This window comes from Pyxicephalus adspersus, chromosome 8 (genome assembly GCF_032062135.1).
Source record: "Pyxicephalus adspersus chromosome 8, UCB_Pads_2.0, whole genome shotgun sequence".
Classification (NCBI taxonomy): Eukaryota; Metazoa; Chordata; class Amphibia; order Anura; family Pyxicephalidae; genus Pyxicephalus; species Pyxicephalus adspersus.
Genome location: NC_092865.1, coordinates 31,175,003 through 31,200,584, shown reverse-complemented (window position 1 = coordinate 31,200,584; position 25,582 = coordinate 31,175,003). Strand labels below are relative to the sequence as shown.

Sequence of the window (25,582 nt, the reverse complement as noted above, 5' to 3'; positions counted from 1 at the left end):
GTAGTAAAAGCCTTATTCAGAGTATTAATGTCAGTATGGGTAAGTAAGAGAGGCAAAGTCTGCATGGGATATAATAATTTAGAGAAGGACATCATTTTCACCAAATGGCAGCGACCCAAAAAAGATAATGGCAGGTTCTCCCACATTTTCAATTCCCTATGTATTTTGGATAGCAGAGGGGGATAATTCAAAGAGTACAAAGAGGAAGGTGAACGGCCAATACGCAAACCTAGATATAATATGGAATGAGGTGCCACTTTAAACGGAACCTCTGCCTTCCATCGTTCAGCAACTGTCAAAGAGCTGGCCAGAGAGAGAATCTCACTTTTTGTAAAATTTATTTTGAGACCTGAGAAACTTTCATAAGTACAGAATATTGTTTTAATAGTAGTACTATCTCTTCCGGGAGCAGAGGTAAAAATCAAAATGTCATCCGCAAAAAAGGCGGTTCGCAACTCTCAATCATGCACCCGAATACCATGCAGAGAGGGGGTGGCATCCAAATACCTAAGGGGTAGGGTCCTGAGCCAACCAACTAGAAACTTCCTGGAAGAAGGAGGAGGGTGGTGAATTGGGCACATATATATTGTAAATAGCTAAGTCATATTCAGCTAGTTGAATAAGCAGCCTCAGTTTGCGACCAGCTGAGTCACATTGGACCGTTTTGACCCCACCTTGGAAGGATCTATGAAACAAAATCATGGCTCCCGCCTTCCTTTCAACGGAGGGGGTACCATAGACCTCCCCAACCCACAATTTTTTCATTCTATGAAAATCATTGGCACTCAGGTGTGTCTCCTGCAACAAAACAATATCTGCCTTGAGTCTTTTCAGATGACGTAACACGGACATGTGTTTATTAGGGGAACGCAGTCCCTTAACATACCATGAGACTATTTGCATATAAGTTGGGTACAAGGTTTATACATATCATGAATACCCCAATTGCAGTATAGTGTCAGAAAGCTAGGTATAGGCCATGAATACAAGCAGTTAGGTGCATGGTACTTACAGATCGTAGCAAAGAGTAAAACAATCAGTAAATCAAGCTCATCATAGAGTACAACAGCATATCCAAAAAAGATAGCATGGTTGCTACAGAAACCAATAGAGAAAACGTGTCCCCCATCAACAATGGAAACATGGGGAAGGGTCAGCAGGGGAACAGGGAGGGAGATACAAACAGTACAAATAAATGACTTTCCTTTTTTCCTCGCAGAGCAATAAAAGTCATTCCAACTTAATAACATTGGAAAAAACATCATTCCAGCAGTAAGAATAGGCTCACGCCTCACATAGTGGGATATAATTATGAGGAGTTTCAAATAGAAACAGTGGAGAATAAGGCACTTTGAAGCAAATCTGATCTTGAAATGTGTTATCTCGCCTTTGGCTGCATCGCAGAACGGTGTACATCACAGATCTTCTTGTTGGGGAGACCACCCGATTGCTTAGGTGATTTTGGGGAGTACACCGGGATCATGGAACGCTCATTTTGACGTGGTGGGGAGGTACCAGAATTTACAGATGGCGTAGGGGATAGCTCAGACAATAAAGTGTGGATCAAACTTTCCGCCTCCTCGGCCGAGGTGAGCGAGTATTTTCGCCCTTGGTTATCTGTAAAATGTAGGATTTCAGGGTAAGCCAGAGTAAAGCGCAGTTTGTGGTGATATAGCATAGAGCAGGCTCTTTGGAAGCTGCGCCGTTTGCGGGAGACTTCTGCTGAATAGTCCGCAAATAATAATAGGGAAGCTCCCTCATATTGCAACTTGCGTTGGCTTCGAAAGGCACGAAGTAAACGGGTTCTATCAGCATAGTAGGAGTAGGCAACCAGTACTGGTCTTGGATTAGATCTCTCTGTGCGAGCCGGACCCAGTCTGTGGGCACGCTCAACTTTACAGGGCGTGGTGAGGCCCAGTAACTTAGGTAGTATGGTAGAGCAGATATCATGTAGCTGCGTTGGTTTAATATTCTCCGGAAGACCCACAACACGCAAGTTATTGCGCCTAGATCTATTTTCCAAGTCCTCTATTTTATCCTGCAAGGTTTGTACTTTGGTTTCAAGTGTAGATATAGTAATTCTGGCCGAGGTAACATCATCCTCAACTAGTGTAATGCGTTGTTCAGCATTATCTAATCTATGTGACTGTTCCTTTAAATCCTTCCGCACGGATTGTAAACATTTTTGTACTGCAGCATCAATTGCCTCTTGTAATGTAGGTTTTAACAATGCAGCTACAGCATCAGCTATTTTTTCAGGCTGTGAGCTCTCTGCAGAGCCAGAGGACTGTACCTGATACTCAGCATCGCTGGAAGCATGTGTGGAGAAGGACGCGGCGGCCATCTTGGAGGGGGTTGAACGGATTTTGTCCTTCTTCTCCATGCTATTCTGGTGTTTGGAGGCGGAGGAGGGTTCCAAAAACCGGTCCATCCACGCACCGGTATGTAAGTATTGTGATGTGGGCGAGAGAGAAGAGGTAGTGCCGGCTCATTAGCAGGGAATCCAGGAGGCGAGCGGGAGCCGGGTTCACATGCTGCCTGCTCGCAGGGCGCCGGATCCGGAAGTCCTGCAGCTTCTTTAGTCAATACAGCCCTCTAATGGTGGAAAGTAGCATTACAGCAGTTTGACCTGTAAGGGTTTAACTGACATTTGCTTGTAAAGTTCAGTGTCAGTATCTAGTAGCTAGGAAACCTCTGTATTTGGGGGCTGGCTGTCTGCCATTTTTACCATTGCAGAAAGTGATGGGAAATCCAACATTTGGAAATCCCCCCAGTGATTCACACCCAAATGTTAAAAGCTTTAACGTGTAAATGAATAGGAAGTCACAAATACATTTTCCTAGCAAGTTGATTGTCTAGGGAATGTTTAGACATTTGACAACAGGGGCATAAACAATAGGCATGAGACATCTGCCCACCTCAAACAACACCTGCACAAAAATGTTTAAACATGTGTAAAAGTCTGTGTATACTAATGAACCCATTGCACTTCTGGAAGTGCTAATTAGAGATTACACGGCCAGATTGTTACAACCCACAAGCCATACAGGAAATTGGTATTTATGTTAATTTAACTACAGCTCATCAGCTCATTTTTGTAGACATTTTTTACAAGAGCACATAATCCTCTTTGTGAAAAAATGGACAACATCTTGGAACATATCATTGATGTCATCTTTTTGGGAATTTGCATTTACTTTCTAAAGTAAAATAATTTGTTAACTTATGAATCTTGACATTTCTATAAAACATCCATTTGATAGGTCAAATACACATACACAGACAAGTTGAAATTATTTATTCAATAATATTTTCTTCTTTCTGTTTTGTATTTTTATGGAAGCCCCAGTGGTCATATATCCATTGAACTTACTTACATTTACTCCCAGATGTCATAAGTGACATTTATTGGGCTTTTAGCCCTCTTCAGATTTAGGTATAGTTTAAGTTTGATTGCAACTTTGACTCTGTACAGTCCCTGTAATTCCACCAGTGGTTTAGCTGCACATAGATAATAATGTTGGAATAGAGCTTAGATTAAATAACTAGATTCACAAAATGTTATTAACCAATATATTTTCTTTATCTGAACAGGGTTACCATCTGTGGTGACATAAAGAAATGGATGCAGGATGAACTCAGGATCTGCACACTTAGACTATGACATAGAAAAGGGACAAGACACATCATACTGGGATACAAACATGCCTTCAGGATTGGAGCATTCCCACCACAACTTTCAACAAACAGTTGTGTATGAAGATGAGACACGAGGGCCTGAAATATCACTGCCATCTGACTTCAATTTAGACATGCCTTTAAGGAATGAATACCCCCTCAACCAGCTGTTTGTCTGTCCATCACTGATACATTTTCGACCCACTGCAAGGCGGTGTATCCTGTAGTTGGTTATTAAAGACCAACGTCTCAGCAACATTGCCTTTGAAGAATGAAATCCAAATGGATACATGGTTCCGTGGCTAGCACGCCAGTCTCTGTAACTCTGGGTCCGAGCTTTGAAGTCTGGCTCAGGCATTATTTGCGAGGAGTTTGAATGTTCCTCCATGTTGGTTGCTGGGCACAATAATAAAAGACTCAATGGAGGTGAGTGCTGCATGGTGGGTGGGTAAATGCCACTGATTTAAAATACGCCTTTGTATCTGTGGCAGGAGAAAGTGCCTTTACATTGTTTGTCAATAAACCAAATATATATTCCTGCATCAGTGGTCAGGGAAAACAACTTCCCAGCAACATTTATTCTTGGGCAATAATTTAGGATCATCAAAGGAAATAAAAAATACAGCACAACCTGACTACTGGGCACAACATGAAAAATCTGAAAAAACTTAGTGGTGGCGGGCAGGTAAATGGTGGTGGTGGTGGGTAAAGGCCACTGATGTAAATATTGCTTTTACATTGCATTTACAAGGAAAACAACCTCCCAGCAACATTTATCCTTAACCTATACCTTCAGATCACGAAAGGGAATAAAAATACAGCTTAACCTGGCTGCTGGGCACAGAATTTAAAAACTGAAAAAAAAAACAGTGGAGGTGGGCAGGTAGATAGTGGGTGGGTAAATGCCACTGATGTTAAAATCACCTTTACATTGTTGGCCAGTAAAAGTAGTAACTATTCTTCTATTAGTAGTCAATGGGAACAACCTTCCAGGAACACTTAGCTATGTCAATAACCTAATAGTAAAGCAATACTGAATTGAACAGTAACACAGATAAAGTTCTTCTTCACCCCTTCTAAAGTATCACTGCCACAAAATCAAACCTGACCTTGACCACTAATTATTGCCACTGGTTAGAGAGAAATGTCTTATCTTCAGTGTTATATCTGTCTCAGAACTTTGCAAAAATGTTGTGCTTGGCTGCCCAGGAATACAGGCACAAGAGTCTGTAAACTTATCACACAGACTTTGTTACCGAGTAGAAGCCTGATTTGTAGCAAATTGTGTACTTAATTTGTAAGGCCACAAATTTTCCTCATTATCTGCTTTAGGAAAATGCAGTGCTGAATCTTGACACCATCAACTCATGTCACCAGGAGGTGAAAAGTGTGGGTGGCTACAATGCGCTGAATATTGGGTGTAGTTTAAAGCGGTTCAGGGACCCCAATGCATACATAAGTGATAGACCCTTATTACAGACCCCAGTAACAACCCTACTGCAGACATCAGCAACATACATCAATTGCAGACCTCAGTAATAGACCCCAATTGTAAACGGTAATCAGAAACCAGAGGCCCCCATTTTAAACCTTAGTAAAGCTGCGTACACACTTCCAATTTTTATCGTTGGTAAACGAACGACGAACGATCCTGCACGATATCTGCGAAAGATCGTATGGCACCGATCCTGTACCTACAGATAACGACATGATCGTTCAAAGATATTGTACACACGATAGATGCGATCGCTTGATACAGGAAGTGACGTTTGATACAGGAAGTGACGTGCACCACAGGAAGTGAGCGAACGTTCGTTCACCGCTCATGCTCAGACCATGGACGATCACTGAACGACCGTACACACGTTAGATGGTCAACAATCGTCGTCCAATCCGATCCGCCGGTCCGGTCGTTCATTTCCAACGACTATCCTCGTTCGTCGGCGTCATTGGTTACTTTTTTTACGAACGATTTTTGGCCAATCGGTCGTTCATTTCCAACGATAAAAATTGGAAGTGTGTACGCAGCTTAAGAGTCAATCATTACAGACCTTACAGACTCCCAGGCATATTTCAGTCAGTGAACCCCAGGGAGACTGATACACTTACTTGCTCTCCTTGGCAGTTCTGAACAGCTTCTACTGCCTCTCTCTCCTTTCCCTGACTTGTGTTCAGTTACTGAGGAAAACTTCCTCTGTGATTGGTTAATGGGTGAGGGAGGAGAAACACACATGGCCAGAAACAGGAAGTAAGGATAGTCTTTACACACTTGTATTTAATGAACCTCTATGGAACAAGTCAGTGTTAATGAGCACTTACAGTACCTGGTAATAACCAGTAAACTACAGTGGGTGTTGCAGCAGTCCGGTTTACTTTTGGGAGGTGACTCACCATTGCCTGGCAAAACCCTTTCACATGTGTTTTCTCTCACTAACTTCATCAAGCTGCTATTTATACAACTGTGCATTGCCTTTCCCTATGCCAGCATTGCCAGCTAACTGCAGGCAGTCACTAATGTAGATGAGGGAGGGCAGGGGCCTGATGGAACTTGGAATTGAAGAAGTATGCCAGGAAGAGCAAAAAAAGAAAGAATCTTGACATAGCTAAAAATTTATGGGCATCAGTATGAAATTTGCAGCTGAAATTCCCTCCTGCTGCAGTAACGCCTACCTGCTTGCAGCACAATTCAAAACTCACCCTAATTGACAGATACCACTCCCCATATGCAGTGGCAGATCCCTCTCATGGACAGACTGCCACATTGACAGACTCCCCTCAGTGACAGACCCCCAAAGAGATACGCACCTTTCAGTAATAGAGCCAGCTTTTTACAGACTCCCATTAAGTGACAGTTAACCCCCAGTGCATAACCCTCCTAAGTGCAGACTTCTTTACTCATTGACAGACTCTGGCTCTCTGGTCAGGTTCCTACTAGGGGACAGATTTCCTCTCCTCTTCCCACAGTGATAGACCCCCTTCAGTGGTAGACTGCTACTAAATGTAGGCTCCCACTCAGTGACAGACCCCCCAGCCCCCAGTGCAAAAAATCCAAGCTGCTAGATTGTCAGCTGATTTCCAATGCAAAGAATACCATGGTATGTGACATTCGCTGTTCATAATATGATAATATGGAAAGTGTGCGTATTCTGATTTTACACAACTCGGCAATTTGGGACTACCAGCTGTTGCAGAACTAAAAGTTTTACGTTGGATTTACTGTGAACATATATTTAATAGAAACCATGTTGCACAGTTTTATGCCTATTTTTAAACCCCTGTTATGAATTTCCTAATATAGCAGAATATCCCATGGGTCTACTTTTCTCTTGTTTGCAAAGACCTCATAAAAGATAGTGGGCCTAGTTTACAAAATGGGGAGCAAAAAAATTGAGTTTTAACCCATAAAATTCTACCAAACATGTATATCTGGATATCTGTGTACTATTGTAAAATAAGGCAGAGAATAAAAATAAAAACCTACTGTGAATCATATATATATTACACTTGAAACAATTAGAATATTAATAACTCATTGCAGTAATGTGTTTCCTAGAACCTGCTTAATCCTGCACTTATTTTGTGGTTTTAATGTAGTGCCAGATTTCCTTTTTCCTAGGATAGTCTCCAGGATCACTCATGTTGTGCTGCCTACCAAACTTTGATAAATGTTCTACTGTGTCGAATCAAAGGTACAATGCTGGCTGGCTTACATGTTTATTGACTGGAGCAGGGGTCCAAGCACTGGGGTGCAGCCCAGTACCAGGCCACGGGCTCTGCCAAACCAGCTGCAGTCATTTTTACTGCGACAGGAAGGATCTGTCTTTGATTGCCTGTCCTAAGCTTGCTTGAGTGATTGGCTGAACAAAAAAACAGCGGATAGGACACAGATCTTTCCTGTCACAGAGAAGACTGCTACTATTTCCATACACAGCTGCAGCCTGGTTCTTCCCCCACTCTCCCTGGTTTCATGCAACCCCTCTTCCTCACCCAGTTTATGAAAAAAATTTGTTGGATGAAACCGGTCTGTGATACAAAAAAGGTTGGAGGGTTGCACCGAGTTCAATAAATATCCAGAGCAGGATTCTAGCAGGGTGCTTGTCTATTCCACTATTTACAGACTGGTGCTTGCACCTGTGTCCTGAACTGGAGCACAGGCCTAAGGCACCTTAGCCCTCTAGGCCAATATGTACTTGAGGACAGAAGGACTTCACACATGCTGATTTGTAATGTTATAGTAATATTGCTAAAGACCACAGAGATACCACATGAACCTTTGATTGTCTAAAGGTTCAGTCTTAACTTGACACAGAAAATTCATGGGAACCTCTGTGGTTATGGATAATGGGGGTCTCACTTGCTTTTCAATCAGGGCCAATCTGGGGAGCCACTGCCCTGTGATACCATGCTTTCACCTTGTGGAGGCACAGTCTCAGGTTTACAACAAAGGCGCACATAGTAGTCCAAGAAATGTGTAACAATAGGGCTACACCAGTAAGGGTGGCATTCAAAGAAAAAAAACAAGAAATTACTGTACTTTATTTCCATAATGGTCAATTTCCCTTTTTTGATTCTATTTTCCAAGTGGTAATAACTCTTAAAGGTTAAAGTTCTGAGCTTTAGGATGAGAACAACATTGTTTAAATGTTTAAATCTTAGTGTGGTGTATGTGCTTTTTCCAAATCTGTGCAGAATAAAGTTTCTTTGTTTAGGAATTTCCTGTAATTAAGACCAGTCACTGCTGCTATCTCTCCTTGTGTAGGGTGACTAAAATATTGCACCCAAATACAAATGTGCACCATATGTTTGCAAATGAAACGATTTCTGCCACACAAATTTATAATTGCCATGTACGCCAGTGGGAGTTGTTACTCATTTTGGGAATACCTTTAATGGTTAGTTCCTACCAATAAATAGCTAAGAATAGGTAAAAGGGAATGAAACCTTTGATTTTAGCTTATAATAGATTGTTTGTGCAATTAATATACATTATCTCCTTAATTTTACAGAAGTATAGGGATCTGAAGGATTTCACTTTATTCCACTAGATGGTGCCAGAGTAAAAGGAAAGTTCAAAGAAGACACATTCTAAAATTACAATTTCTGACATTTTTTTCATTGTTACAACTCCAAATGTTTCTCTTTATTTTGAGTTGTATAGATGGAATTTTATTGTTAATTTTATCGATTTCACTCAAACTTTTGAATTTAATTGACTTTACTATTTATGGATCTAATTGTTAGCGCATAAATGCTACTTCCGCCCCTTTAAGGTGATCAAGAGTGAATGGAAGCAAAGAGCCACCTGGGATACCTACATCACGAATCCCGGGAGGGTCCCAATCTCAGGCATGCGCAGAAGGGGCATTTTTTCCACTAAGGGGAATCAGATCCCAATAATTGAGATCAGCGCTCTTTTATTCCCCTTTACAGCGGGCTACATCACCTGATTTCGCACCTGTGCAGTGCAAAATTGGGTGAGGTAGCAAAAAGTCCAGAAAAGAAAAGCAAGGTGGCGGTGCCCGGTCCAGGAAGGTCCAGCTCCATCGAGGGATCTGCAGGGCAAAAGGGGACAAGGAATCAAATGTTACCAGTTGTCACCGGGACAGGAATATAGGAAAAGTCTTTTTGTCAACTCTGTAAAGCCGTAAACAAAAATTGGCTATCATGCTGAAAAGTGTTAGTCTTTTAAGTTACCTGCCTTTTTTTTATAAATGAAACATTTATAAAAAAACAAATGTTATCAATTCATTTATGAAACCTAGCAGAACTAGAAGATTCTCACCACGGAATGCTTGAGGGAATGTCAGATTCCTTGTTTTATAAATAGAACCCAAAATACTTTTCCTAGCCAATAGGCAGTTCATTGCAATATGAATAGCTCCACAGTTTCTCTCTTCTACTTTTTCTTTTACTACAATGTTCATCATACACGGACAATCAAATCCTTCTGATGATATTCTGATTAAAAATTAGAAGTTCCTACTAAATGATTTTATAGGATTTATTTGCAGATCAAAATAGAATGAACAGAAAAAAACGTCAGACTCTTACATGGATCATATGCTGTGAGAAGCAATTGATCACTTTGAAACCATCACTTGCTGTTCTTTTCTGTCGTTTCCAAGAAACTATTGGCATTGATAGTGACTAAAATATTCCAAAACAATAGGGTCAAATTGTTTATCCCCCCCATCAAAATAGTTATATGTACTGCCATAGATAACCCAAATTTTCACTCAAGGCTTCCGAACTCACTAGTATTCACTGACAAGCATTAAGTATAGTTACCTTAACCAGTTCTTGTTTACGCAACAATATATAAATGTAACTGGTGATATTATTATGAAACTGTAGGCTTCAATGTACACAATAGAATATGTCAATATATACCGTGAGCACTTTTGCATGCTCCTGACAGGGCCCTTCCTAAACTGACTAGTAAATGAGAGATACTGCGTGCCAAGCCAATCGGTGCATGAAAAAAACACTTACAAATAGTCTGTGTTGTTAAAAAATACAGTATATTTCTTCACTTCAGGTGCTAATTTATTCATATGTAAATCACAAATAAAAAGGTGCAAATAAAAATTAAATTTCCATTTACTCCTCATTAACCCAAATCAACCCTAATTAGCTCCTTACTTCCCTTCACTCCTTAGCTATTATGTATTAGCAAAGGTGTAATTTATGAAGTTTTTTTATTTAAATAATATATTATTGCATTATAATTTCTATATATATCTATATATTTTTTTCATTCCATTTGTTAAGCATAACAAGATAATATGCAAAGTTAAAAAAAACTCCCTAAATAACTTTGCCATGCCTTGCACTAGAAACATCATTTTAGAGTCATTTACAAATTTTACTTTACTTTTACTGTATATGTATATTATGCTTTTTTTTATGTCTTTAGATATCAGCCCCCCTCCTTTAGTGTGATACTCACCCCCCTCCTAGATTGTACGTTCTTCGAGGCAGGGTCCTCTCCTTCTCCTGTGTCACTGTCTGTATCTGTCTGTCATTTGCAACCCCTATGTAAAGCGCTGTGTAGTACGTTAGCGCTATATAAATCCTGTTTAATAATAATAATATTATTATTATTATTAATAATAACAATAATAATTAAAAAAATAATAATATCATAGAACATTTTTACTTTTTACAAAATATTATTGTCAACAAAGCCTAGTAAATCATAATACCATTGTAAATATTATCTGAAGTAATAACAAAGATATCACAAAATGAACTGACCTATAATGGGTATGTAAAAATTACTTGTATACAGGTACCAGAGAAGAAATGGTTAACAACATCTTTGCGCTTGTTTGAGTGTTAAAGTTCACATTTTCTCACCCTAAAGCATTTTGTCTTACCAGCCCTACCATTTTGAAAGGACGGTGAAGAACCATTATTATTGTATGATATGCATTGTGGTATACTGATAGCTAGGCAGAACCATCAGTGCTGTTGGAGCTCCAAAAGGCTATGGTTAATTAGGACCACCTTTAAGGTGGTGTTAAGAAGCGGCTACAAGTAGTATGCGCGTTTACAAGCCAGTGGGTTCTGCGGCTGAGAACAGAAGTGATGGTTTTTGGGCAGCTTCTCCCAATGGTATAATGTGGTGAGCACTGTCTCCAAGGGCTTGTAACCAGAAAGGAGGAAGGATTTTGAAAGGGTACAACATTTTGAGTTAAAAGGTTCAGGTTTTATGGAAAAGTGTAACTGTTATTGTTACTCAGGGATTTTTTATGGTTATTTTCTGGTATTATTATTTATTGTTGATGGTATTATGCTTGTAATTTAAATGATTTGGTTATGGAAATGTTTAAAATAAGTTGTGCCAAAAAAGCAGTCAATATGGCCATTTCCCACAAAAGTAGTCTGTTAGTGACATGTGTGGTGGGAAAATGGGGAAGAGTGGGGGTAAGGAAGGACATAAGGGGTAGTAAGTATGGGGCGAGCATCCTAGCTACCTGGGTCATGTGTTATACAGGTTCTTGCTCTACACAGACTGCAATTCTTTTTTTTATAAATACAGAGCACTACTTTTCACAAGTTTACCATTTGGGGATCATTATAAACCAACATTCAGTGCCAAGGGGTAAATCTGCATATTAAAGAATTTGAAACACCTAAAAATGCCTAAAATGTGTTTATGGACCTTTGAAAATACCCTCAAACACCTAACTAAGCACCCATAAACATATGCAAATGCAGTATGGGCCTTTAAAAGTGTTTAAAACTAAAGTCAGTCTACACTAAGCCTACGAAAATCTCAAGTCAGTTTTATTGTAAGTTCTAGGGTTAAGCAAGTGCTAATAGTTATTTAGAGTCTCGTTTCCCATTTTATTACAGGTATGCAAGCACTAAGTAGTTGTACTAACATTTGACAGCTACCAGAAACACAGGCAGATGAAGCAGAATTGTTCTATTTTATTTAAAGGCAGTAGGTAGCTGAATATGTTACAAGAACCACTGAACAATGCTATTCCATTTGCAAGCAGTAACCAGGTTCACTGAAAACCTAAAAAAGACGCAGCAAACCACAAATCAACCCAGACAAAAGAAAAAAAAGGAATATAAGTTGTACCTATTATTTAAATATAAAATAATTCTGGCTAGGGATATACATCTGGCTGTTTGTAAATGCAACCCTTTCTTTCTATGCACAATGGCCCTGATTCATCAATAAAATCCGCGCTCGCTGGAAGCGCGAAAGTACGCGCGACCAGCAAGCGCGGTTTTCCGCGGTCCGGAGTCGAGTGCGCTCGTACACTCGCCTCCTCACTGCCAGCCGGATTCCTGGCTTGATAATAATGAGCAATAGGGGGCGCGAATCTGCCAATTAAGGTGATTAGATTTCAGCTGCGTGATTAAGGAGGATCTGTTAAGCTCAATGGTGAGATCATAGCAATCAATTAGCGCATACCTGCTCTCTGTTCTGTGCTTATTTACAGTCCTTTACAGGTCAATTAGAATCTTTAATGCTTCATTAGATTTCAGCTGCGCGACCATTAGAAAGAATGATTTTTTAGGGGAACAGTGACTTTTAATGCAAGCTCGCCAGTGTAAAGCTGCCGGAGATGCGCGGCTCAGGCCGCGAGCTTTTTCAGTTGCTGAATAGCGCGACGGCGTACGATTTCGGATCGCGAATACGAATGCACGAGCGATCATCCGATTCTGTTTGATGAATTAGGGCCAATGTTTTATCTTTTAACATTATTTTCATTCTGTGTTTCACTAAAAACAGCCAGTAACCAGCACATCAACAAAGTTGTGCAAAACAGTTTATTATTAAGGATACCCAATAATGCAATTGTTTAAAGTGGAACATCTTTAGTTAGTTAAATTAGTTATCATTCCCACTGATCCACCTATGTGCTCCTATTTTTTTTTGTATTTCATCCTATTGTTGAATTTGCAGCATTGTTATATTGTAATATAATTATGTTGACATATGCTCCACTAACTTTTGTTGTCAAACCATACATTACACTGCTTTACAAAATGTGTGTTCATTTAATATGCAAAAGTTTGTGAACACCAAAGCATCACACCTAAATATACTTATTGGACATGCCATATCAAAACCATAAACATTGAATTGGTACCCCTTTCATCTTCTGCCACTCCTCTGGGATGGCTTTACAGCATTTTGGAGTGTGTATGTTGGAATGTAGGCCTAAATCCTAAACACTGAATCCTAGTAAGGTGTCTGCAATTCACCCCAATAGTGGTCAAAAGAGATAAGGTCAGGGCTTTGTGCAGGTCAAGTCCATCCAAACTCCTAAACCAATATTTTTATGGGGGTTGGCTTTGTGCACAGGGGTGTTGTCTTGTTGGAACAGAAATGGGCCTTCTCCAAACTGCTGCCACAAAGTTGGAATGAACATATCTAAAAATGTCTTCACATATCAGACAATTACCAGAGTGTGTCTTAAAATACCTAAACACAATTTAGTCATGACCAGCTGCCCACAAGATTTTGCCAAACTAGTGTAGCAATTTGTAGGCAAAACAAGATAGAAATAGAATAGATCAATTTATGCAGTAGGATTTATTAAAGCTGAACTTCAGCCTTATGCTTTTCATGCACAGTTCTAAATGCTCCTCTAACGGAATCGCTGACTCCTATTTCACTTAAGGCTGTGAGCTTCTCATAATGTGCATTGGAAGCTGCAGTAAGACAGACAGAGCCCACCTTGTTTCCTATCTGAAGGACTTCCAGCATACGCTAGTCCTTTCCTTCTCAGTCCTATTGTCCTTTGTCCACCCTATGATGAATTTGATTTGAGTTCTTTGATTTATGGAGGCCTATATAAGGCAGAATTTGGAAGGAGGGAAGGTCAGCATCCCTAATGACATGGTTATCAAAATTAATCACTGCTTGACATTTTATTTCAGACCCAAAGGTATTTCCGGTGACTTTTACAGGCCATATTGCTGCTTGAAGAAAAACTCAGAGTAGTTCTCTATATTTGGTTCACTGCCTTTCACAACAGAGCCCCCTCTTTACATCAGATCCCCCAATTTACATCAGAGTCTCCAACTTCACATTAGAATTACCCCCTTATATCAGAATCCCTCCTTCACATTGGAGTCCCACCTTCACATCATATTTCTCTATTTACATCAGGGCCCCCCCTTACATCATTGACACTCAGCAGTTTATCCACCAGTGTAACTTCACCAGCTGCTCACAAAGGAGCAGAGGCAGCAACAGAGATTTTCTACTACCTTCCTTTGACAGATGGCATGATCAAATGACCAAAAAGCCAGTAACAGGATGCCAGTCGTAGAAAATCTTCTCTTTGAGCTCTTGTTTGCAATGGTGAGTGGCTAGATATTGATCACAAGGAGGGCCACTGCAGAGCCCAAGTCTCAGCCTGGACCTCTGCAACACCTATTCCCATGCCACTGTGGGAAACCTGGCCACAAGACCTGTCAACGTTCTGTCACCAGCCTCTGTTCCAATCACAGGGTTCTTTAATCTGCATTAAACAGAGATAATCCCTTGGGTCATTACAGGCTCTGTACCACAGTCTGCAATTTACAAAAGGGCTAACCTTGTAATACATGGTGAGATGTGGTATCGGTGCCATGCTATTTATGCCCCATCATATCTTGCATTGTCATTTTTAACTTTTGTAAAACACACTAAAAACTTAAAATGGTTGAGTTCCTTTGACTCAGACAATATCCTCATTGTATCATTTTACAGTTGCATTTCAATTGACACTAAGAAAACCTAATAACCTGCATTTTACTTGCTTTTCACAGAACCAGATTTCCAATAACAGCACTGTCCAATATATTATGATAAAGAGTAAGCTGCACTCAGACATGCCACCAAAATTCTGGCCTTTTATGTTTTGTTACTCCTTAACATCTGCTCGCACCCCCATATTCTTCCTATTTATATTCTCAAACTGTGATGTATTATACATGTCAAGAAAGCTTGCCAAAAGTATGGATCCTATTCTTAAGCTTTAACTAATACCATTTTTGGCATAAACTGCTAAAATGCCTGCTCCTCAAATATGAAGTGGCTGATGAAAAGTCATGCTACACAAACCAAGCTTCTGGGGATAATAATACTTCGGATTCAGACATCTGTATTTAACTTTTTTTTTTTTACGAAAGTGTATTGTAACAAAAGACACATTCATTTGTGCGTCAATGTTGGATTTTCAGCATATGAAATGTAAAATCAATTTACCTATGTTTGCTTTTTGTTTCTGCATGCAGTGATTGGTCATTAAAGTAACCTACTCTAATACATATTCACAGGTAGCAGCTTCAAAAATAGTTTCCTGGGCCTGTATAGATAAAATACACTTTGCTATTGAGCCAAATAATCTGTTGGAAGCTGAGGGTTTGCTTGGACTGGATAGGGGGTTGTACAAACTGCTATTGACTGGCCATCCCTAGGGCAAACAATCCTGCACATTGCCCCATAAACTTGCAAGCTTAACTCCACCAGGCTTATGACTGTTTCAAAGGAGGAAGAAAATCGTCTTTTGGCACATTTAGGCTGGGTTTACATGCGTGGTGCAGCATCACATGCATTACATCACACAGTACCACACTACATGGTAATTTTTGTAACAAGTGTTGGTGTGCTTCAGTGCCATTTATTCTGATTGGTACCCTAACACACTTTTCCAGGTGACCTACAGCGCACCATACTACAAAGCACAGTGCTGCATGCGTACCATATGTCAAGGTGCAAAGGTAAACCTACAGAAGTGCATCCACCTCTTTTCATGCGCTGCTATGTGATAGGAAACCCATTAAAATCAATAGGATGCCTTACCTTACTGCATGGACCATGCAGCACAGTGCACATCTACTCATCTGCAATGTGAACCTGACTTGAATACTCTAGCTTACTCCCAGTTGCTTCAGTTGTTAAAGAAAGAGATGACTTTGGAGGCTGCCTTATGATTTTGTACATTGGCTGCATTATGCAAAAGCCTCAACATACCCTTGTTTTTCTTTTAGTTTTAAAGTGGACCTACAATCTAATGTTTGGCTTTCTACCAAGAATTTATTAACACTTTCTAATGTGACAAATCCAGTCTGTAAGGTAATATATAAAATGCATTAGAGAACTTCCTTACATTTGACAGGGCCCAGGCATGCTCTGACCTTGTCTCACAGGAACCTATCTAGTTTATTAGGTATACCCATCTGCCCATACCCATTATTAGGTATGCCCATCTGCTCATACCCATTATTAAGTATACCCATCTGCCCATACCCAATTAATGAGTATACCCATCTGCCCATACCCATTAATGAGTATACCCATCTGCCCATACCCATTAATGAGTATACCCATCTGCCCATACCCATTATTAGGTATACTCATCTGCCCATACCCATTAATGAGTATACCCATCTGCCCAAACCCATTAATGAGTATACCCATCTGCCCATACCCATTATTAGGTATACCCATCAGCCCATACCCAATAATAGGTACCCACCTGCTTCCGGTATCTGATTAGTGGACTATATTGATAAGGCATCAGAGCCCAGGGACCAAAGATGTCCCACATAAAAAATGGAAGAAAAAGGCAATGAATAAAAAAGTGGCCTTGGGTAAATAAAAATCAACTGGAAAATAACTACTTTCACAACTGATTTGTCTTTAAAGCAGATTTTTTGGCAGTTTTAGAATATGCAATATATGGTGCTAGGACAAGATCCTCTGACACAAACAGGGAGAAGACTAAAGTGAGCCACCAACCTGAGCTCTTTAATTTGGTGCTAGAAAAACTTGCATTATTTAAAAAATAAAAGGGAGTTCATTCATTTAACATTTCATTTTACCTGAATGTTTTGTAATTACTATAGTTACTTTTATTTCTACATGAATGCACAGCAAGACCTAAGCTGTCATGCAGACAGCTCAATGCTGTTGATTACACAGGAAGAATGTGGCTCTCCCCATGTCATGATCAGAGCTCCATGACAGAGGGGGTGGCTCTCACGCTAACAGTAAAGTGGAGTGCTGCGGCTTATGCAGTGGGGAGCAATCTCTCAGAGATTTAAGATTTGAGATCTCAGTATCAAAGTATAGGACACCACTAGCCGATGGAGACAAAAGGAGCATCTGCCTAAACTGTGTACCCTGCAACATTGCATCCTAGGCTAGTGCCTTTTTTTCTTCGGCCACGCACTGGACATGATATCATTTATTCATACTGACTTGTGGAATTTCAGACAGGTCCACTTAAAACACAAAAATCTGGGTCATTCTTAAAAAAAGAATTCCATTTCAGATACACCAAAAAGCACATCAAACGATTTTAGGGTGAATGAGGCCTCAAAATTACCTTGCTGGAAAGAGTAATTCTATTGTGTCGTATGAAGAATAAAGAGCTTACATTTTCTTTACCTTCCTCCATCTGCTGTCATGAAATGTCTGCTATTTGTCTCGGAGCCATCCTGCTTTTTCACAACTACCGTTTCACTCATTGTTATTCCTTGAAACCGCTCACTACCAACAACTCCAATAAAGAATCTGCTTAAAAGCCAAAAAACAAGATGGAATTAGAGACTTTAATTTGGTTAAATGTAATTTTAGGGATTGCTAATTACAATAAAAATCTGCGAGGCAATTATCTGTATTGGATTTGGCGCTATTTTTATGGCTTTTGGACTGTTCTGTGAATTGTGAGGCCCTGCAGTCATTATTTGTCTATGAAGTAAAAGTAGATTGTAGCTCTCTGTAATTTGTAAGTCCCTAATTTGTCGCTGATTTTTCTCCCTCTGGCACTGCAGGCATCTCTTTGAATCCTACTTTTTCCCAGCAGGACAGGAATGCTACTTACTCATCACTAAAGAATTTTAAATGCCCAACCCTGCTGCCTATCCCTTCCTGTGATGACAAAGCTTTGTTAAACTCCAACCTCTTTTGGAGTCAAATTAACTCACTTGCAGTTCAACAACTTCCTTATTGAACCAATCTGTCTGTTAGACTGTGCCTGTGTTATTCTGTGCCAGACTTGTAACATGCAAGTGCTTTGATGAGACACCAGATAAACATCATGTTCATGTTTTCAGAGTAAACTACTGGGGACTATTGAATTCAAAATATGGCTTTACCTATACATTTATCCTGTTCTTTCTGGAACCTCCTTATAAACAAAGTTATTATTATTTCTTTTTTGCTATGACTATTTAAAGTCCCCTCCCCATGTCCCTTGTTATTATTTATTTCTGTAAGCTGATGGGTAGAGTTAGCAGGTATTTTATTGATCATGCTCACTCAAAGACACAAATTTCTGAATGTGATCTTGAACACATGCATGGAATTATATATACATACCACTGCAGAGCTGTGATCAACATATTGTACCCTCCAGGAGAGATCTTATTTTTTTCCACATATTTTTACAAATTCCAATGTAACTGAAAAACAGAGGTCATGGGAGGAGGACTCACCTATCTGTATTCCATTACAGGGTGCCACCATCCTGCTTCTCTTTTTGATGTAACTGTGCAGGAGTTTATTCATCCCCAACTCACACAAGGGAAGCTGAGATTGTGAATGCGCAGCACAGTTTTGACACCAGAAACCTGGAGCTATCAGGCAGGTAAGACACAGTCGACTCCATTTATTAAAGCTCCCCAAGGCTGCAAAGGATACACTTTCATCAGTGAAGCTGGGTGATCCAGCAAACCTGGAATGGACCTGGTCCAGGACTGAAAACATTTGCTAACAAACAGCAAATGATGTTTAAGAAATCCATTCCAGGTTTGCCAGATCACCCAGCTTGACTGATGAAAGGGTATCCTCTCCAGCCTTGGAGAGCTTTATTAAATCAGACCCAGTATTCCAGAACAGACATTGCCTGTCTATTTCTGCAAGAAGGATCAGCCTGATAATGGAAACTGAAAAGTGGAACTTTAGATCGACATTAAGATTAGTTCAAAGTCTGCAATGAATATCAGTGGTTTATTCATCTTAGATCTTAGAACTAGACTTCCTTTCCCTAAAATTTAGGAAAATTATTCTAAAACCTTGTCAGTCATCCAATAGTATTTATTATATAAACCAGGGTTCCTCCAGAGGTTTCTAGGGGTTCTTTGAGCAATGAGCAATTTGTGCCATTTTTTTTTGGCTGTCTGTAAAAGAGACATTCTTCCCACTGACCATCACACTAATGTACTGTGAGCTATGGATATAGTAATTATAGGTGGGGGGTTTCCTGAGGACCTAAAAGTTATTTCAATGGTTTCCCCATTTTAAAAGGGTCAGGAAATGCTTATATAGGCTGTTTTATATAGCTTTCTGTAGACTGTATACATATGAGAGCAGATATTGTTATTTGAATAAAGCAGGCATGGGCTAAGTACACACGTGCAATAATTGGAAAACAAATGACTAACAACAGATCTAAGATTATTCTGAACGATCGTATAGTCCACAATTCTGTACATGCTGTAAAGATACGATCGTTCAAATGTAATCCACCAATAATGTACACACAATAGATAGCGAACGATCATCGCCCAAACAGATCTGCCAGGACTGTCGTTCATTTACAGTGACGTTCCTCATTCATCATCGTCGTTGGCCTGTCATTGTGCACTTTTTTCGTTAGCGATTATTGAACGATCAGTTGTAAATTGTTTGTTTCCAAGGACAGTTATTGCGCGTGTGTGTATGTAGCCTTAGTTGCATAGTTTATTCTGATTCATTCATTAGAAAATACTAGGTGGGACTGGTCATTTTTGAGTGGAACTCCCTCATCTGGCTCTGCTCACCTTCATTACATTGGGTTTGGGGTGGTTAGTAGCTTAAGATAAACATATTTGTGCTTTTTGCTCTGCTCACAGAAAGTGACATGGACATGGACATGGAAGTTATAGGTATGTTCTGTGCTTGTGAGCTTTGCCTGGAAAAAAACTAATGTAGCCACCACATCCAAAGACATAAAAGCTCTAATTTATCAGATTTTTGTGCTTTGTTTTAAATTGCATACAACAAAATGGTTGAGATTACATTCCAGTCATGTGTCCCAATTATTATACTGGTTAGTGTTTGATCCTCAAGTAATATATCTTGAACTATATGCTGACGTGCACAGTGGTTTCCTAACGTTGTTCATCAATCCAGCAGTGCAGATCCATGAATGAAGATTGGGAATGACTGCTATGCAAGTTAATGGGAGATAGGGCACAGAACAGAATGGGTGATGTGTGTAAAGACCTCGATCATTCCTGTCGTTGGAAACTATTATGAAAGATCGTTTCAACTGACAACAATCCAACCTGTGCATGTATTCTTAGTTATGTTTCACAAATCAAGTACCAAAGTTTACTTCAAAGTATATACCTCACATCATTTCAGGGAAGTATTGCAGAAGCCACTGCTATCTAATCAAACAAATGTATGTCTTACTGAGTAACTCCCATATCATATACTGCAGGGGTGTGAAACTAAAATACACAGTGGGCCAAAATTAAAAACTTAGACAAAAAAAGAAGTTTTCCCTTCTCATTAGATATAAAACCTTTTCGTTTGGAAACAAAAAGTTTTTGCTTAAGATTCAATCTGGAACAAGACTATAATAGAGAAAGAGGTCTAAGAATTTTTTTTAAATCCTATGAGTGGCTGGAACCTCTCCCTCTTCACTGTCTCTCACCTATATATAACCCTAACTCCAAGAACCTGTCCCTCTTTAAATATTTTTAAAAAGTCCCTCTTCACTTAAAAAGCACCACTACTACAATTCCCTGCGTCTATAAAACAGTCCAATGCGGGGCTACGCATAGGCAGAGAGGCCGCTGGTCTATAGACGCAAGTGATGCCAGGAAATGTAGTAGCAGCGCTATTTTAATGCAGCAGTGGCCCAGCTGCAGATTTAGGATTCCTTTAGGGGCCAAAAAAAAAGACGTTGTGGGCAATGTGCACCTCTCGGGTCACTTAGCACTGACACCAATGACTTCTTTTGGCGATCTTTAAGCGTGATATTCTTCTTAGTGACCAGTAATGTAAGAGTGATTCTTCCCACCGATCCCCACACTAATGTACAGAGAGTTGTGAATATAATAATTATAGCCGCGTTCTCTGAAGACCTGAAAGTTATTTCAAGGGTTCCCCCATGTTAAAGAAGGTTGAGAAAGGCTGCTCTAGTGCCTCCTCCAGGTCTGTATTTGTATATAACGTCACTCTGCCTTTCACCCTATACAATTAAATAACGCTGGTTGTTTTTTTTAATTGTGTCACATGAAGGTGGGGTCGCCACTTCTACCAGTGTGCCATGCAGCTATTCACCACTATCCAAAATCCCTTAGCTGGTTAAAACATATAAACAAAGTCTTGGTTGCCATAGTGACCACAATGTATTTTTATGTTTGTAAAGCCAAAATTGGTCAAATGTATACGTGCACCTTCACATATAAATATAGTTATCTGTTTACCCCCTAACGTGCAATGAAAATCTAAATTTCACCTCCTACCAAGGATGCCTTGCTACAAAGGTCCAGCCACTGCGGCCTAGCACCCCTCCAATCCACCATGGTAGTTTTCATGTCATCTCAGGTCTACAAATGCTGGAAAATAAACAGGGGGCAGGGCATCTGCTTGATGGGGGCGGGGCTGTCATATCAGAAACTCCTTGATGACTAGCAGAATCTCCGCCCCTTTCCACCAGAAGCCCCACCCCCTATCTATCTTGCAATTACATCATTATTATTTACAACTGCTAGCATGGATTGGAGGGGTGCTAGGCCCTTGCTAGAGGGTTCAATTTAGTTTTTTGATGCACTTTTGGGTGCATACAGACTACAGTAACATTGTACAAAAGTGCAATTATCCCAAATTAGTAACCTGTATACAAGCACATTGGTATATACTGTACATAGTAGTCATTAGCACTCTTTATTGGCACAGAAGGACGCTGCACAATTTTATGGTATAATAAATAAGTATGACTGTAATTGTCACACTCAATACTCCTGTATGATATTGTGAAATAAAAATATATATATACATTATTGTGATATTATTCTGGCTCTGTCACAACTTGCATACAAAGGAGCTGAAAGCACATAGCAGCATTGTTATATACACATACATAATTTAATATGTCGGCTTTCGGGCTTCTCTCATTCCTAACACATTTGTGATCAAAGCAAACTTAGTATTGGAAATACTTATACCTACTTTTCAGTGTCCTTTACGACTGGAAAACTAGTGAAATCTTTTCTACATTATGTGTAAAACAGGTTTTATTCTTTTGCATAAATATGTTTAACCAAAAATGTATCTTTACAAATCCCATGTGTGCTTTTTAGACAACCTCTATGAGACCTTCCCTAAATCTGTCCATCATTAGAAAGCTGCGAATGGAAGTGCTGAAATAAATTGGAGATTGGAACCGACTGCAATTTTCCTCACAACACTTATTATAGTTTATAACTTTAGATTTTCTTTTGTTTTTACAATAACTTATTGTCACATGATTTAAGAGTCTATTTATAACGCTTTATTTCTGACATTCACTGAAACAATCTTTGGTGAAGAGATCCAGATTCATGCGTTTTAATGGCAGTAAATGATTCTCCATGTTTTTAGTAAATGTCAGATTCACTGCTTTATAAACAGAACTCCTAGAAATAACCTGATATTGTGCACTAATTTGACTTATTTGTGGGCTGCTCAAAAGTAAAAATGAACCCTTTGGTGTCAGTATAAAATTAGAAATTACATTGGAATTTGCAACAGTTCTTTTGGACTAAAAGCTGGACTATGTCTATATATATATATATATATATATATATATATATATATGGTGCAATGTTGGGTATCCTAGCATATCCCTGTCTCCTGGCAACACTTTTACTTTGCATGGATGCATGCATGGGAGGTATGTCATTTTGGACCTAAACATAGAAAAGGATTAGGAGAAGATGACAGTACTCAAGTAAAGAGAGGTGTGTGTATTTTAATTGCATTTAAGTTGTGAACAAGTTTAAGTACATCACCTGTCCCTTTTGCAATTAAGAACCTGCCTGACTGATTGCCATGTTTAAATTTTCTAACCTTAGTTCTGCTTTAAGAATTTGTTGGTAAAAAAAATATTTTTCATATGACCATAATTTCTGTTTTTGTTATGGACAGGACTAAAAAATATGATACTCTCTGTATGAATTCTGCCTACTACTGATCCAGTAGGTGGAGCTTTAGGCCTAGCCTAAAATTTTGCTTTTTTTAATGAAAGCAGTCCCGGTTTATACCGTTATATGCAGCATTTACTGATTAAAAAGTTCAGTATGAACTCCAAGCACGCAGCACCTAGGTACATCTCCAAGGCATAGTTTAGGAAAGAATTGCCAGAAAACTACACCATAGTGCTCTACCATAGTAGTAAAAAATAGCAAAAGTAGAAAAATTATCAATGTAATATATATATCTATATATAATTTACCTATAACATGGCTTAGCTCAAAAATAGCTTTTAGTGAAGTGATTTTTTACAAGAGTTTTTACAAACCTAGGATCTGCCAACTCCTAAGAGTGCATCAACACATGTAAAGGAGTACCCCGGGAGCAGTGTTTTTGCCCACTGGCGAACTTGTAGTTCACCAGCAGCCAGGTAGAGGGGCAATAGGAAAGTGGAGGAACTTTTTACATTTAACCTGTCCCTTAAACTTTGTATATTACAACCAACCCCTGCATTTTGTAGAATAAATACTCCTGACCCTGACTATTTATTTTCTTTAGGATGCAATCTCTCCAGTCATATGGGTCTACTGCCTATGTCCTAAAGTGTAGAAAGCATCACAGCACACATTTTACTCATGAATGGCTTCTTTTACATGTCTCCTGGCTAGGGAGAACATTGTGGTGGATAGTGGTGTTGTTAGAGGCAAAAAATGTTTTCAAACAGTGTAGCTTCAATGTACAAAGGGTTCTCCTTTAGCTGCTATTGGGTGTGGGTTAATCAACTGCATAAGTTTAAAATCAGGTCCCTTCCCTTCAATCTGTATATATAGCTGTTTGCATGTTTGTTTTTTCTTCATTTTGTAGTTTATGCCATAACCCCAGATTTAATGGCCCTGCAAAAACTGGAATTTCCTCTTGCATCCCAATCTTAAATTTTCTGTAAAAAGCTGTGGGTGGCGAGAAAGATCACTGGGGAAGACCTCTTCTATATTCCTACCTGGAAAGGTCCCAAGCAGGGAGAAAATGGAAATCCACTTTAAATAATTTTTAAACACTTGTTGTTTGTTTTAAACCAGAGTTGTTATTTCAAATATTCTATATCAATAACCCAGCAGCAAGCTTTAGTTGTGCAACAAAGAGTATAATAACATTGGGTTAAAAGTGCAGAGTGGGTGATGTTTGCTTTCCATCTTGTTTTAGAGCCAAGATCAGCTACGCTCTGCAGCTATCTTTAAATGGATTCTAAAGTGCTATTTTGACTGTGTGAGATGAGAAATTACAAAGGCAAATTAATTTCATTATTTCAGAAACAAAGAATCCTCAAAACGAAGGCTGGGAGATGTCAGCGCTATTCACAAGTTGTGCTTTAAACATAGTCTTATTCTTAGTCTAAAGCTTATAAACTTATCAGTTACATTTAAAGCACAATACCTATATAATGAGGTTGGGGAAAAAAACTCCAACGTGGAACAACTATTCAAATGAAAATACGGCACAGTTTGAACCGCTGAGGTGTCTTTTGTGCAATGGATGAGCATATGTAATAGATTTAATTATTAATTTCCTATTGTTCTCCATGCAAAGACAAAGTTCAAGGTACATCCATTCTCTGTCTTTCATAGATATAATTTGTATAATTGTCTTCCACTGAAATGAAAAAAAGTTCTCTTACATTTAATGCATTTCTTTTTCCAAATAATTATTAAATGCTAAATTCCAAAAGTGGGTACACCTGTACCCCTCTTCAAAGTTAGTTTATGATTTGAAAAGATGATGTTTTGTTTTTGTAGATAGCAGTTCTTTTCAAAGCCCCTTTTGTCTATGTGGATTATTGTGCTGCCTTTTTATATTTAATGAAGACTTTACATTTGTCAAGGCCTGTCTGTAAATAAATGATAACAGGAAGCAAATGTTGGATTTTGTCATTATTTCTGGGGCTCTTCAAGAGCACTGAAATTCAGAACCGAGAGAAAAATGTTTAAAGCATCACAACAAAAGAGATATGCTTTAAATGCAATTAAGGATTAGTTTTCTATAATGGTGATTTGGAAAGAAGTTAATGGATGATAATTGTCTTATTATTCATTGCCATGGAAAAAAAAGTTTTCAGTTTTGATTGCCTGACTAATCATGTACATTTTTTTCTACTCAGATCAAGAGAAGAACATGATAAGAAACATATTTGCTGATCTAATTTAGATGTTGATTACC

At 39.1% G+C, this 25,582-nt stretch overlaps 1 long non-coding RNA gene across 1 annotated transcript in view; it reads right to left on the bottom strand.

The window, feature by feature from the left end:
• LOC140336660 (uncharacterized) overlaps positions 1–21,740 on the bottom strand; it is a 64,818-nt gene extending 43,078 nt beyond the window's left edge. Inside the window, exons 1-2 of the long non-coding RNA XR_011921927.1 lie at positions 21,664–21,740; positions 17,591–17,716 (exon numbers count right to left, since the gene is read on the bottom strand). This is a non-coding gene — a long non-coding RNA (uncharacterized lncRNA). The remainder of the gene's footprint in view (positions 1–17,590; positions 17,717–21,663) is intronic.
• Positions 21,741–25,582: the final 3,842 nt, after the last annotated feature.